Source organism: Blennius ocellaris (assembly GCF_963422515.1).
Source record: "Blennius ocellaris genome assembly, chromosome: 19".
NCBI classification, from domain to species: Eukaryota; Metazoa; Chordata; class Actinopteri; order Blenniiformes; family Blenniidae; genus Blennius; species Blennius ocellaris.
In genome coordinates, this window is record NC_137668.1 from 2219459 (window position 1) to 2233216 (window position 13758).

General features: G+C 45.1%; 1 protein-coding gene across 2 annotated transcripts in view; it reads right to left on the reverse strand.

Annotated features, from left to right (window-relative positions):
- Window positions 1-13232, reverse strand: part of palmdb (palmdelphin b) — an 87064-nt gene extending 73832 nt beyond the window's left edge. The window contains exon 1 of one of the 2 annotated variants that reach the window (XM_080515462.1): window positions 13138-13232. The gene's annotated coding sequence lies outside the window, so the exon portion shown is untranslated. Of the gene's footprint in view, window positions 1-11219; window positions 11274-13137 lie in introns of those variants that run through there. The other variant, XM_080515463.1, reaches the window with a different exon arrangement.
- Window positions 13233-13758: the final 526 nt, after the last annotated feature.

Below are 13758 nucleotides of genomic sequence, written 5' to 3' on the forward strand. Positions count from 1 at the left end.
AATAAAGCTGGACACTGATTGAATCCAGAATAAAGCTGGACACTGATTGAATCCAGAATAAAGCTGGACACTGATTGAATCCAGAATAAAGCTGGACACTGATTGAATCCAGAATAAAGCTGGACACTGATTGAATCCAGAATAAAGCTGGACACTGATTGAATCCAGAATAAAGCTGGACACTGATTGAATCCAGAATAAAGCTGGACACTGATTGAATCCAGAATAAAGCTGGACACTGATTGAATCCAGAATAAAGCTGGACACTGATTGAATCCAGAATAAAGCTGGACACTGAATCCAGAATAAAGCTGGACACTGATTGAATCCAGAATAAAGCTGGACACTGATTGAATCCAGAATAAAGCTGGACACTGATTGAATCCAGAATAAAGCTGGACACTGATTGAATCCAGAATAAAGCTGGACACTGATTGAATCCAGAATAAAGCTGGACACTGATTGAATCCAGAATAAAGCTGGACACTGATTGAATCCAGAATAAAGCTGGACACTGATTGAATCCAGAATAAAGATGGACACTGATTGAATCCAGAATAAAGCTGGACACTGATTGAATCCAGAGATCTCCCAGGCTTGTGTCTCTACATGATGTTTCACAGTGATGGGGGAAATCACCATGGTGACTGTTTTCACAGTGGTGGAGGTGGCGAAGTTACAGTGGTTGACTCCACCCTCTCCTCCACAGGATGGAGGATGAGATCCAGGTCCTGGAAACACAAGAACTCAATATCTCAGCCAATGAGGAGGCGGTGCTGAAGCGGCTGAAGGAGGTGGAGCGAACGGCGGAGGACATCATCAAGGTAGGCTGGCGACCTCTACCCAACCCTGCCTGCTAAAAGACCTCCACTCATCCACTCATCCACTCATCCACCCATGACGGGGTCAGGATGGAATTGATATGTCATGTGACCAGATGAAAGGGTTTGGACTCTGGAGCTTCTGATTGGCTGTGGCTTGGAGACACAGTGTGTTTGTGGTGTTCATGGTTTCCCTCATTCACACAGTCACCAGGAAACACTTCGGTCCTCCATGTTTATTTCACGTTTACACTGTGCCGTTGTGAAAACAATGTCTGTCTCTACAGAAACAGCAGGAACACTAAAAAACTTGCGTGCACACACACACACACACACACACACCCACACCCACACACACACCTACACCCACACCCACACACACACACACGGTCTCAGCTGGTCCCAGTTAGGGGGTGCCTGGTCCTGACCCCCCCCCCCCCTGCGTGTTTCACTGCAGGAGCTGAAGGAAAACTCTCTGGAAGGTAAAACCATCTGCTGCATTTTTATCTTTTCTGTGTTTTCAGTTCATAAAACTGACAAACAATAGTTAATCTATTAATAACAACCCATTAATAATATATTAATGACAATCTATTAACAATATATTGATATTCTTTTTGTAATAATCCAATAATAATAAATTACCGATAATCTATTAATAATTAGTATATTAATAGTAATCGGTAACACTTTATAATATCTGTTATAAGTAGTTAATAAACCATTAATAGCCATTTGTTAATGAGTTATAGATTGCTTGTTGAATATTTGCTAACAGTTTATTAAGGATTTATAACTGCCTTATAGATTGGTAATAGATAATTTACAAGCTGTTAGTTGACGATTTATAAATTACATGTTACCTTATACCTTATAAACTAGTAATAAATCATGAATAAGCCATTAGTAAACTACTTACTAATGACTTGTTAAGTATCAGTTAATACTTTATATACATTATTAGGACGTTATTCTAAAGTTGCAACTATTCCTCATTTACTAACAGTTAGTAAACCATGCATAGTCGTCCACACTAATGGATTGCTTTAACTTTATCTTGTGTTTGCATTTTTGGCAGGCATTGGTCTTCTTCCCAGCTTTTTCTCCTGCAGCCATTTGATCACGTCTCTGTGTCTTCTTTTAGATTTACTTCTGCTTTCAACAAGCTCTCTTCGCTCAGTGGCTAAACCAGGCATTATTTGACGATATATGAAGTTTAGGGCCTACCTATTTTGTTTTATTTTATCTCTGTTCTTTTCACACACATTAACAATCTTCCAGAGTTTCTGTAACTGGCTCCCGCCAGACTACATGCTTGAATTGTACCAGGGGGCGGGGCGACGGGGTGAAACCAACCAATCACAATTGGATTTACGTATTGGAGGAGGAGCGATCCGGCCTCGGCCATCATATTGGTTGGTTATCAACTTGTCAATCACCTCATATTACCACTTAACGTTGACGAGCGACAACCTAGACAGACCCTTCTCTCACGAGCAAGTTCGTTTTTGGATGATCAGATTCTGATCATTATCGAAGCTCACATTCACATTGATTTCAGAAAATGAATACCCAGTCGTTTAAAAAGTCAGAAACCAGTGTTCCCAGTGGAAGTGGTGATGCGCAAAATGCCGAAATGAATCCAGGTACTTAGGGAGAAAGAGAAAAAAAGTCAACAGTGGGTAGAAGTAAAAGGAAAACTACACCTGTGGACCATGCTGCGCACAACGGTAAGCAAGATTGCGTGTTATCTTTTCATTAGAACTGTATGATTAGGATAACACAGGTTGGTAGTTCTACTGCATAATTCAACCGGTTTGGTTAATTGCCCACTTACTAATTTGCACACGCGTGTGTGACTGTTTTCCCAAAAAAAAAAGGATTTATGAGTTGTAAGACCTGTTGTAGACCAACAACTAGTAGAATTGTTATTTTCTGAGGTGTGTGTGTGTGTGTGTGTGTGTGTGTGTGTGTGTGTGTGTGTGTGTGTGTGTGTGTGTGAGCACCAGACGGAGAGTGCAGAGAGGACCCCCCCCCCCCCCCCCCCCCCCCCAGGCAAGAGGGGCCCACAAGAGAAGGATAAAGGGTGCAGAGCCCCAGGCCCTGACCTGAGCCTCCAAGCCAGGACCGGCCGGAGCAGGGCCCCCAGGCCACGCGGGCAGGGAGCCCCCACGATCCCGGCAGCGGAGCCCGCCACAATCTAGGGGGCCAGCCCCCCCACCACTACCCCCCAGTTAAGTAGCCTGGACCACCCACCCTAGGCCCCGCCCACTGGACCCTATTGTTGAATGAGGTAAGGTGAGGTAAGGTAGGAGGGGCTAAGGGGGAGAAGGTCGCCCCATCGCTAGGACCTTGGCCTAGCAGAACCCCCATGCCGCGCCCCTCCATTCCACCCCCGAGTGGCTGGCCTGGAACACGGGGACCAACACCCACCCCGTTAAGGCACCACAAGAGGACCCAGGCATGAAGCCCTCCACACCCCAACCGACGGCCGAAGAGTAGAGCCTGACTGGAAGCCAGCGGTTGGGGAACACAGCTCTCCCAAACACCCTCACATAGTCACGCAAGACCACACCCATACTTATATATAGAATGCACACACCCATACACACATATACACATACTCACACCCATCCATACTCACATCCCCCCACCCCCAACACACCCACACACACATACACCTCACACCCCCGGACCATCTCCCATATTTATGGCCCTGGGGTTCACCTCCAATCAGCTGTCCAGCCAAACCCGGAGTCCCACTGTCCCCCACCCCCCCAGATCCGGGAGCTAGGCAGACCCGGAGCATGGCAGCAGGGGCCAACCTGGGGGGAGGGAGAGGGAGGACCAACCCCTGGTGCTGCAGCATAAAGTAATTTATTGGCAATTAGTCCTACATCATGTTTTCCGACTTCACAGTCTCCCTCAGGATCTGGTTTCAGATCGTGGCCCCCAGTTTACTTCCCATTTTTGGAAGGAGTTCGCTGCCCTCATCGGAGCCTCCCCGAGTCTTCTCTGGCTACCACCCTCAGTCTAATGGAGAGACGGAGCGTCTCAACCAGGTCCTGGAGACTGGCTTTCGTCTCCTGTCGCACCAACAACCCTCCTCCTGGTCCAAAAACATCATCTGGGTGGAGTATGCACACAGCTCTCTTCCCTCTGCATCTACTGGACTCTCACCCTTTCATTGTGTTTATGGTTTTCAGCCCCCACTCTTCCCAGCCCTTGAGAAGGAGGATCATGTTCCCTCGGCGGCTGCCCTGGTTTGGAGGTGCTGCAGGATCTGGATCCAAGCCCGCCAGCGTCTTCTCCGAGTGGTGGCATCTTATACGATCTACGCTGACCGTCGTCGCTCACAGGCACCAACCTACCAGCCAGGGCACGAATGTGGCTTTCCACGAGGAACCTCCAACTCCAGGGACCATCACGAAAGTTAACCCCACAATTCCTTGGCCCTTTTCTCATTTCCAAAATAATCAACCCCATGGCCATTCGTCTCCAACTCCCCAGGAACATCCGGATCCATCCCTCTTTCCACATCAAACCCACCGCCGAGAGTCCCCTGGTCCCTGCCTCAAAACCCCCTACCCCCCCCGGATACTGGACAGCGGCGAGACAGTTTATATGGTCCGCAAGCTCCTGGCGGTCCACATCGTGGGAGGGGTCGCCAATTCCTTGTGGACTGAGAAGGATATGGGCTGGAGGAGCGCTCATGGGTCCCAGCAAGTAACATTCATGACCCCTCCCTCATCCAGGACTTCTACGACACCCACCTGGACCTGCCTGGGCCGTCAAGAGCCGGCCCTTGAGGGGGGTTACTGTCATGATACTGCTCTCACTCACCCCTCCCTTCCTGAGAGTTTTCACTCCTCCCCTCCTATGTTCCCCTTAGCACCGCCCCTGTGCTCTCCTGCTTCCTCCTCCTGATCACAGCTGTTTGTAACTGTCATTAGTATTTGTATTTAGTTCCCCTCTCTTGTAGCTCTGGTTGCCAGTTCAGCTGCGTTCTCACACCATTCGTACCCGTCATTTTTCCTCATGTTGCCTTTGTGTTCTGACTTCCTGCCTGCCCGACTTCTCTTCCTGGAGTTCCTTCTGGATCGTTACGTTATGAAATGTTATGGATAATTATGTTAAATTATGGATTGTTACATTATGTCATGGAACTTCATGAATCGTTACGTTATGGAACGTTATAGATCGTTACATTATTGAACGTTATGGAATGTTATGGGTTGTTGCATTGCGTTATGTAACATTGTGGATCTTTCCGTTACATTATGGAATGTTATAGAATGTTACGTTATGTCATGGAACTTTATAGCTCCTTAGGTTATAGAGCATTATGGATCGTTATGTTACATTTTGGAACTTTATGGAACGTTATGGGACATTATGGATCATTACGATACATTATAGAACGTTCTGGATCGTTACGTTATGGAACGTTGTGGAACTTTCTGGATCGTTAAGTTATGGAACTTTATGGATCATTATGTTATGTCATGGAACTTTGTGGATCGTTATGTTATGGAACATTATAGATCGTTATGTTACGTTATGGATTGCTACGTTACATTATGGAACATTATGGATAGTTATGTTATGTTATTTAACTTTATGGATCGTTATCCTATGTTATGGAATGTTATGGATCGTTGCGTTACATGATGGAACTTTATGGATTGTTACATTATGGAACGTTATGGATCGTTACCTTACCTTATGGAACGTTATGGGACATTATGGATCATTACATTACATTATAGAACGTTATGGATCGTTACATTATGGAACGTTATGGATAGTTATGTTAAGTTCTGGAACTTTATGGATCATTATGTTATGTCATGGAACTTTGTGGATCATTATGTTATGGAACATTATAGATCGTTACGTTACGTTATGGATTGTTATGTTACATTATGGAACATTATGGATAGTTATGTTATGTTATGGAACTTTATGGATCGTTATCCTATGTTATGGAACGTTTTGGATCGTTGCGTTACATGATGGAACATTATGGATTGTTATGTTACGTTATGGAATTTTATGGATTGTTACATTATGTTATGGAACATTATGGATCGGTATATTACGTTATGGAAAATTATGGATTGTTACGTTACGTCGTGGAACGTAATGGATTGTTATGTTACATTATGGATCGGTATATTATGTAATGGAACTTTATGGATCGTTACGTGACATTATGGAACATCATGGATTGTTACATTATGGAACGTTGTGGATCACGGGAGCTGCCCCAATCCCGGTTTGGTTACGGTTGTATCACCTGCTCTAGAGTCCCGGTCTCTGTCCCTGCCTTGTCTGCTCTTTATGGACGAACGTGAAAGTTGAGCAGCAAAGAAAAAAACCAAATCAACCAGTACAAAGCTGAATATGTTAACAACAGAGGAATAGAGAAAATATAAGGAGGGTTGTGAACCTGCCTCGTTCACAACCTGCCTCATTCTCGTTCACAACCCCCGTCATCCACAACCCGTCTTGTTCACAACCAGCCTCATTCACAACGTGTCTCATTCACAACCCTCCTCGTTCACAACCCGACTCATTCACAACCCGCCTCATTCACAACCTTCCTCGTTCACAACCCGCCTCGTTCTCGTTCACAACCTGCCTCATTTTCACTCACAACCCCGTCTCGTTAAAAACCCGCCTCGGTCTTGTTCACAACCCGCTTCGTTCTCATTCACAGCCCACCTTGTTCTTGTTCACAACCCTGCCTCGTACTTGTTCATAACCCACCTCTTTCTCATTCAAAACCCGCCTTGTTCACAACCAGCCTCGTTCTCTTCACAAGCCACATCGTTCTCTTTCACAACCCGCCTCGTTCAAAACCTTCCTCATTCACTACCCACCTCGTTCTTGTTCACAACCCTCCTCATTCACAACCTGGTTCAGTCTCATTCACAATGCTCCTCCAAGATCCTGGCAGATTGTTCTTGATCAGTTTAGAAAAGATCCTGGCAGATCGTTCAAGATCAGTATTAGAACAGATCCTGGCAGATCATTCTCGATCAGTATTAGAACACAATGTGGCAGATCATTCTTGATCAGTATTAGAACAGAGCCTAGAAGATCTTTCTTAACCTTGGAAATAGAAGGTGGAATAAAATGGCGGCGCTCAGGCAGAGAGAATCTCTCATTTTCTGTTTCTTCTAAATATCAGGCTGCAAATGGGTGCTTGTATTTTTATACATTCCTGCTCAGCATCTCACACACACCCACACACAGACTAAAAGCTGCCATTCGCCCACACAGAGAACCAGGAGCCGCATTCATCCTGTCACCCACTGAAAGCCTGCAGCTCTGGCAGAACAAGCTTCTCGTACATGTAACCACTTTATTTTGAAATGACAGTCACATTGTTGTTTCCTCTTCCTCTCCTCAGATATGCACGTTTTACTGCTTCATTAATCAGCTGGAAACTCAGAGAGCAGTTTCACCTGCAGAACCATGGACTCATGAATCAATGTGTTGGATTTGTTCACACAAGAGCAGCAAAGAGTCAGCAGCCGTCCTGCATCACAGTGAAGAGCTGGGAGGTTGATGGAATAGTCAGAGTGAATAGCTGGGAGATGATGGAGTCAGTGAAGAGCTGGGAGGTTGACAGTCAGAATGAAGTGCTGGGAGGTTGACAGAATCACATGTTTCAGCGTTTTAAAAAGGGATTTGTGTTCACTGGACCGTCTGGAGGTCAGACATGAGAAATATTCTCAGCAGTCCAATGTCTTCCATCTTCTACTCCTCTTCATCCAATTCAGGGTCAAAGGTCACTGTATGTGAAGGCAGGTTACCTGGACAAGTGAACAGTCCATTCCCGGACACACCCACAGAGAGCCTGGAATCCAACCCTCAACCCTCTCACAGGGACTCAGCAGTGCAAGCCACTGCATCACCTGGTCTTCTCAGGGGATTCAGGTTTGCCAGCAGCACCGGCTCCCAGCTCCTGACTCAGGTGTCTCAAGGTCAACCCTGGCCCCTCCTCATTTTTGATTGGCCAGCTTCCAGCAGTGACACGTTCACATTCGAGCTCAGTTTGTTCTTCTTCTGTTCTGCTTCATGGGACATGGTTGGAGTGACGTTACCTCTTCAACTGCTCATATCAAACAACTGGCTGAGTCAGCATGAGCAGAGCAGCCAGGGTGCTCAGTGTGGAGTATCCAGTACAGTGTTCTAGTCTAGTATTCCAGTGGAGTTTCCAGCTGAGTATATACTGGAGTATTCTAGTGGAGTATCCAGTGGAATTTTATAGTGGAGTATCCAGTGGGGGTATTATAGGAGTATCCGGTGGAATATCCAAAGGAGTATTATAGGAGTACCCAGTGTAGTATCCAGCAGAGTATTAAAGGAGTATCCAAGGGAGTATTATGCAAGTATTCAGTGGACAATCTAGTGGAATATCCAGTGTAGTATCAAGTGGGGTATTAAAAAACTATCCAGTGGAATATCTAGTGGAATATCAAGTGGAGTATTATAGGAGTATCCAGGGAATATACAAAGGAGTTTTATAGGAGTGTCCAGTGGAGTATCCAGTGGAGTTTTAAGTGGATTAATACAGGAATACCCAGTGAAATATCCAGCGACGTATCCAGTAGAGTTTTATAGGGTCTATCTAATGGTGTATCCATTGGGGTATCCAGTGGTTTATTCAGTGTAGTATTGAGTGGGAAATCCATCGTAGTATCCAATTTGAGAATTCAGTGTAGTATTGAGTTGAGTATTGAGTGTAGTATCCAGTGTAGTATCCTGTGTAGTACTCAGTGGAGTCTCCAGTATAGTACCCAGTGAAGTATATAGTGTAATATCTGGTGTAGTAACTGGTGTAGTATCCAATGTATTATCCGGTGTAGAATTCAGTGTAGTATCCAGTGTAGTACACAGTGGAGTGTCCGATGTAATAATCAGTGCAATATCCAGTGTAGTATCCAATGTAGTATCTAGTAGAGTATCTAGCATAGTACCCAGTGTATTATCCAGTGATTATCCTTAGTATCATTTGTGTAGCCAGTGAAATATCCAGTGAAGTATTATAGGAGTATCCACTGGAGTATCTAGTAGTTTATTCAGTGTAGTATCGAGTGGAAAATCCATCGTTGTATCCGTTTTAGTATCCATTGTAGTATCCAGTGGCGTATTCAGTGTAGTATTGAGTGTAGTATTGAGTTGAGTATCCAGTGTAGTACCCAGTGGAGTATCTTGTGGAGTATCCAGTATAAGTACATAGTGAGGTATCCAGTGGATTATCCAGTATAGTACTCAGTGTAGTATTTAATGGAGTACTCAGTGTAGTACCCAGTGGAGTACTCAGTGGCATACCCAGTGTAGTACTCATTGGAGTATCCAGTGTAGTACCCAGTGGAGTATCCAGTATAGTACCTAGTGAAGTATCCAGTGGATTATCCAGTACAGTACTCAGTGGAGTATACAGTGTAGTACCCAGTGGAATATCTAGTGGATTAACCAGTGTAGTATGCAATGGAGTACTCAGTGTAGTACCCAGTGGAGTATTCAGTATAGTACCCAGTGAAGTATATAGTGTAGTATCTGGTGTAGTAACCAGTGTAGTATCCAATGTATTATCCGGTGGAGAATTCAGTGTAGTATCCAGTGTAGTACACAGTGCAGTATCCACTGTAGTCTCCAGTGTAGCACCCAATGTAGTATCTAGTAGAATATCTATTTAGTACCCAGTGTATTATCCAGTGGAGTAACTTGTGGAGTATCCAGTATAGTACCCAGTGAAGTATCCAGTAGATTATCCAGTGTAGTGCTCAGTGGAGTATCCAATGTAGTATCCAGTGTAGTATCTGGTAGATTATCTCAATGAGTATCCAGTTTTGTACCCAGTGTAGTTCCCAATGGAGTACCCAGTGTAGTACCCAGTGGAGTGTCCAGTGTAGTACCCAGTGGAGTATTCAGTGTAGCACACAGTATAGTACCCAGTGGATTATCCAGTGGGGTATTCTAGTGGAGTATCCAGTGGAGTATCTGGTGGAGTATCCAGTGGGGTATTCTAGTGGAGTATCCAGTGGAGTATCTGGTGGAGTCTCTCGTGGAGTATCCAGTGGAGTACCCAGTGGATCATCCAGTGTCCCACAGGCTTGTTGAGAGAGACTGACAGAGGGAAGGGGACGGGGCCTGTGAAGGTCGTGCTGCTGGTCATAATGTCCACCTGTTGGCACTATGGAGCTGAAAATAGCGCGAGCATGTGCTGCAAGTGATGGAGGACCTCAGACCAGAGTTAGACCCCAACAGCTGCCCATCATGAGGAACAACAGATGGTCACATGGTGTGAAAGCCTTCCAACTGAGTGGCTGCTAATGCTCTAAAAGTACTTTATGTTCTCATAAATACACTGGTCACATGACCAAGTCAGCAGAAGCAGCATTGATCTGCAGTACCGTGTCGAGACACAGGAGGCGTTGGAGTCATGACCAAAGCCTTTGACATGAAGACATTAATTAAAACTCAGTGAGCCTCACTGGCAGCCACGACGGTGACAATACAGCATGCCTGCTCCGTATCATCACACCGTGGCTCCATATCGTCACACCGTGGCTCCATATCATAACACCTTTAGCTGACGTTTGCATGATGATGTTGCAGATGTTTTTGTCTTACAGAGATCCAAAGGTCCAGAGTGACGACCTCATCTGGTCCTTTGGATCTCTGTACATTCCAGGTACATTCGACTGGGGGGGTTCCTGGTAGGCCAGACAATATATCAGAACCCGACCTGTAGCAGCAGGCCAGTACCTCAGGTCCCGACCTGTAGCAGCTCACCGGTACGTCAAAACCTGACCTGGAGCAGTAGGCTGGTCTCTGAATCCTTCAGAAGGCTCTTCCAGCAGGTTCAGTCCTGGCATGACCCCAACACCCTGTCTGTCTGGCCTCCTAACTTCTTATCCTCCTTAATCTAAGGGATTACTGGTACACAGGGTGAACAGTGCAGACCAGCACCAGTCTCCTGCAGGTCGGGATCTGGACTTCATTCAGACCAGGTCCTCCATTCAGACCAGGTCCTTCATTCATTCATTCAGGTCCTTCTGCTCCGCCCATGTTGCTGATCTGGTAGATATAGTTTCATGGCAGGTAGATGTAGTTTAAGGGCCAGTAGATGTAGTTTAAGGGCCAGTAGATGTAGGTTAATGGCTAGTAGATGTAAAAGCACGGTTGGGTTTTCACGCTGACGAGGCGAAACTACTGGTGGTAAAGTGAGCATCGGTTAGAAGAGAAAAGGAAGTTCTCCTCACATCACTTCCTGTTCCTCCTGCAGCCTCAATAACCAACAGAACATCTTTCACTCATTTACCTTCAAACAGAATCAACCTGAACGACATTATTCTACTTACATTTAAAAACACTCACTTCAAATATTACGAGGATTCCTTCAAGATTCACAAGAGAGCATGGTGGGGAATTGTGTGTGTGTGTATGTGAGTGAGTGAGTGAGTGAGTGAGTGAGTGAGTGAGTGAGTGAGTGAGTGAGTGAGTGAGTGAGTGAGTGAGAGAGAGAGAGAGAGAGAGAGTGAGAGAGGGAGAGAGAGAGAGAGAAGGTGTTGGTTAAAGTCAGACCCCTGCTGGGAATCAGCAAACAGGTTAAGAGAATAAAAAGCTTAAAGAGTCAGCGACCCTTCAGTCTCATAACGTACTAATAGAATACAGTATTAACAACACAGAACACAGTACTAACAGAACATAGTACCAACAGAACACAATACAAATAGACCACAGTACCAACAGAACATAGTAGCAACATAACACAATACCAGCAGAACACAGTACTAATAGAACATAGTATTAAAAGAACACAGTACCAACAGAACACAGTACTATCAGAACATAGTACACAGTACCAAAAGAACACAGTACCAACAGAACACATGACCAACAGAACACAGTACTAACAGAACCCAGTACCAACAGAATACATTAACAACAGAATACAGTACCAACAGAACACAGTACAAACAGAACACAGTACCAAAAGAACACAGTACCAACAGAACACAGTACTAAGAGAACATAGTACCAACAGAACGCAATACAAATAGACCACAGTGCCAACAGAATATACTACCAACATAACACAATACCAACAGAATACAGTACTAACAGAACCCAGTACCAAAAGAATACAGTACCAACAAAACAGATTACTAACAGAACACGATACCAACATAACACAGCACCAGCAGAACACAGTACCAACAGAACACAGCACCAACAGAACACAGTACCAACAGACCACAGTACCAACAGAAACAGTACCAACAGAACACAATACCAACAGAGCACAGAACCAACAGAACACAGTACTAACAGAACACAGTACCAACAGAACACAGCACTAACAAAATGCAGTGCTAACAGAACCCAGTACCAACAGAACACAGTACTAACAGAATGCAGTACCAACAGAATGCAGTCCCATCAGAATGCATTACCAACAGAACACAGTACCCACACAGCGCAGTGCTAACAGAACACAGTACCAACAGACCGCAGTACCAACAAAATGCAGTACCAACAGAGCCCAGTACCAACAGAACACAGTATCAACAGAACACAGTACTAACAGAATGCAGTACCAACAGAATGCAGTCCCATCAGAATGCATTACCAACAGAACACAGTACCCACACAGCGCAGTACCAACAGACGACAGTACCAACAGAGTGCAGTACCAACAGACGACAGTGCTAAGAGAACACAGTACCAACAGACCACAGTACCAACAGAACATAGTAGCAACAGAGCACAGTACTAACAGAACACACTACCAACTGACCACAGTACCAACAGACCACAGTACCAACAGAACACACTACCAACTGATCACAGTACCAACAGACCACAGTACCAACAGAACATAGTAGCAACAGAGCACAGTACTAACAGAACACACTACCAACTGACCACAGTACCAACAGACAACAGTACCAACAGAACACACTACCAACTGACCACAGTACCAACAGACCACAGTACCAACAGAACACAGTACCAACCATCTACAGTACCAACAGACCACAGTACCAACAGAACACAGTATCAGCAGAACACAGTACTAACAGAACACAATACTAACAGAACTGGCACCAACCGACCACAGTACTAACAGAACACAGTACAAACAAAAAATAATACTAACTGACCAGAGTACTAATAGAAAACAGTCCCAACAGAACAGTGTGTGTGTGTGTGAGTTAACGCTTGTCAGTCTGAAATAGAAGTGAAGACATCACAGCGGACGACAGTTGGAGGGATAAAAAGGTCTACTTACCGTGTGTGTGTGTGTGTGTGTGTGTGTATCCTGGAGCTGAAGGCTGGAAACAGAGAGCTGACTCTCACAGTGGATCCAACATTACTGAGCCCAAGGTGGAGAGTGAGAGAGTGAGAGAGGTTCAGATGCACTAGAAAGACTCTCTCTCTCTCTCTCTCTCTCTCTCTCTCTCTCTCTCTCTCTCTCTCTCTCTCTCTCTCTCTCTCTCTCTCTCTCTCTCTCTCTCTCTCTCCTCTCTCTCTCTCTCTCTCTCTCTCTCTCTCTCTCTCTCTCTCTCTCTCTCTCTCTCTCTCTCTCTCTCTCTCTCCTCTCTCTCTCTCTCTCTCTCTCTCTCTCTCTCTCTCTCTCTCCAATGCTATCGATATCGTCATCAATATCATTCTGGAAACAATGTTGATGAACCATCAGCTGTGACAAGAATGTGACTCCATCAACCTCCCAGCTCTTCACTCTGACTTCACATTGAGTCATGCCAAGACACAGTCAAAACACTTTGCTTCGCATTTATACAGCAATATTCTAAAAACAAGGTCAAACACCACGGCAACAGCAGAAACACTGAAGATGATGTAGTTTCCATGTTGGGCCATTAGTTGGCGCTGTTGTTAATTTTTAGTACTG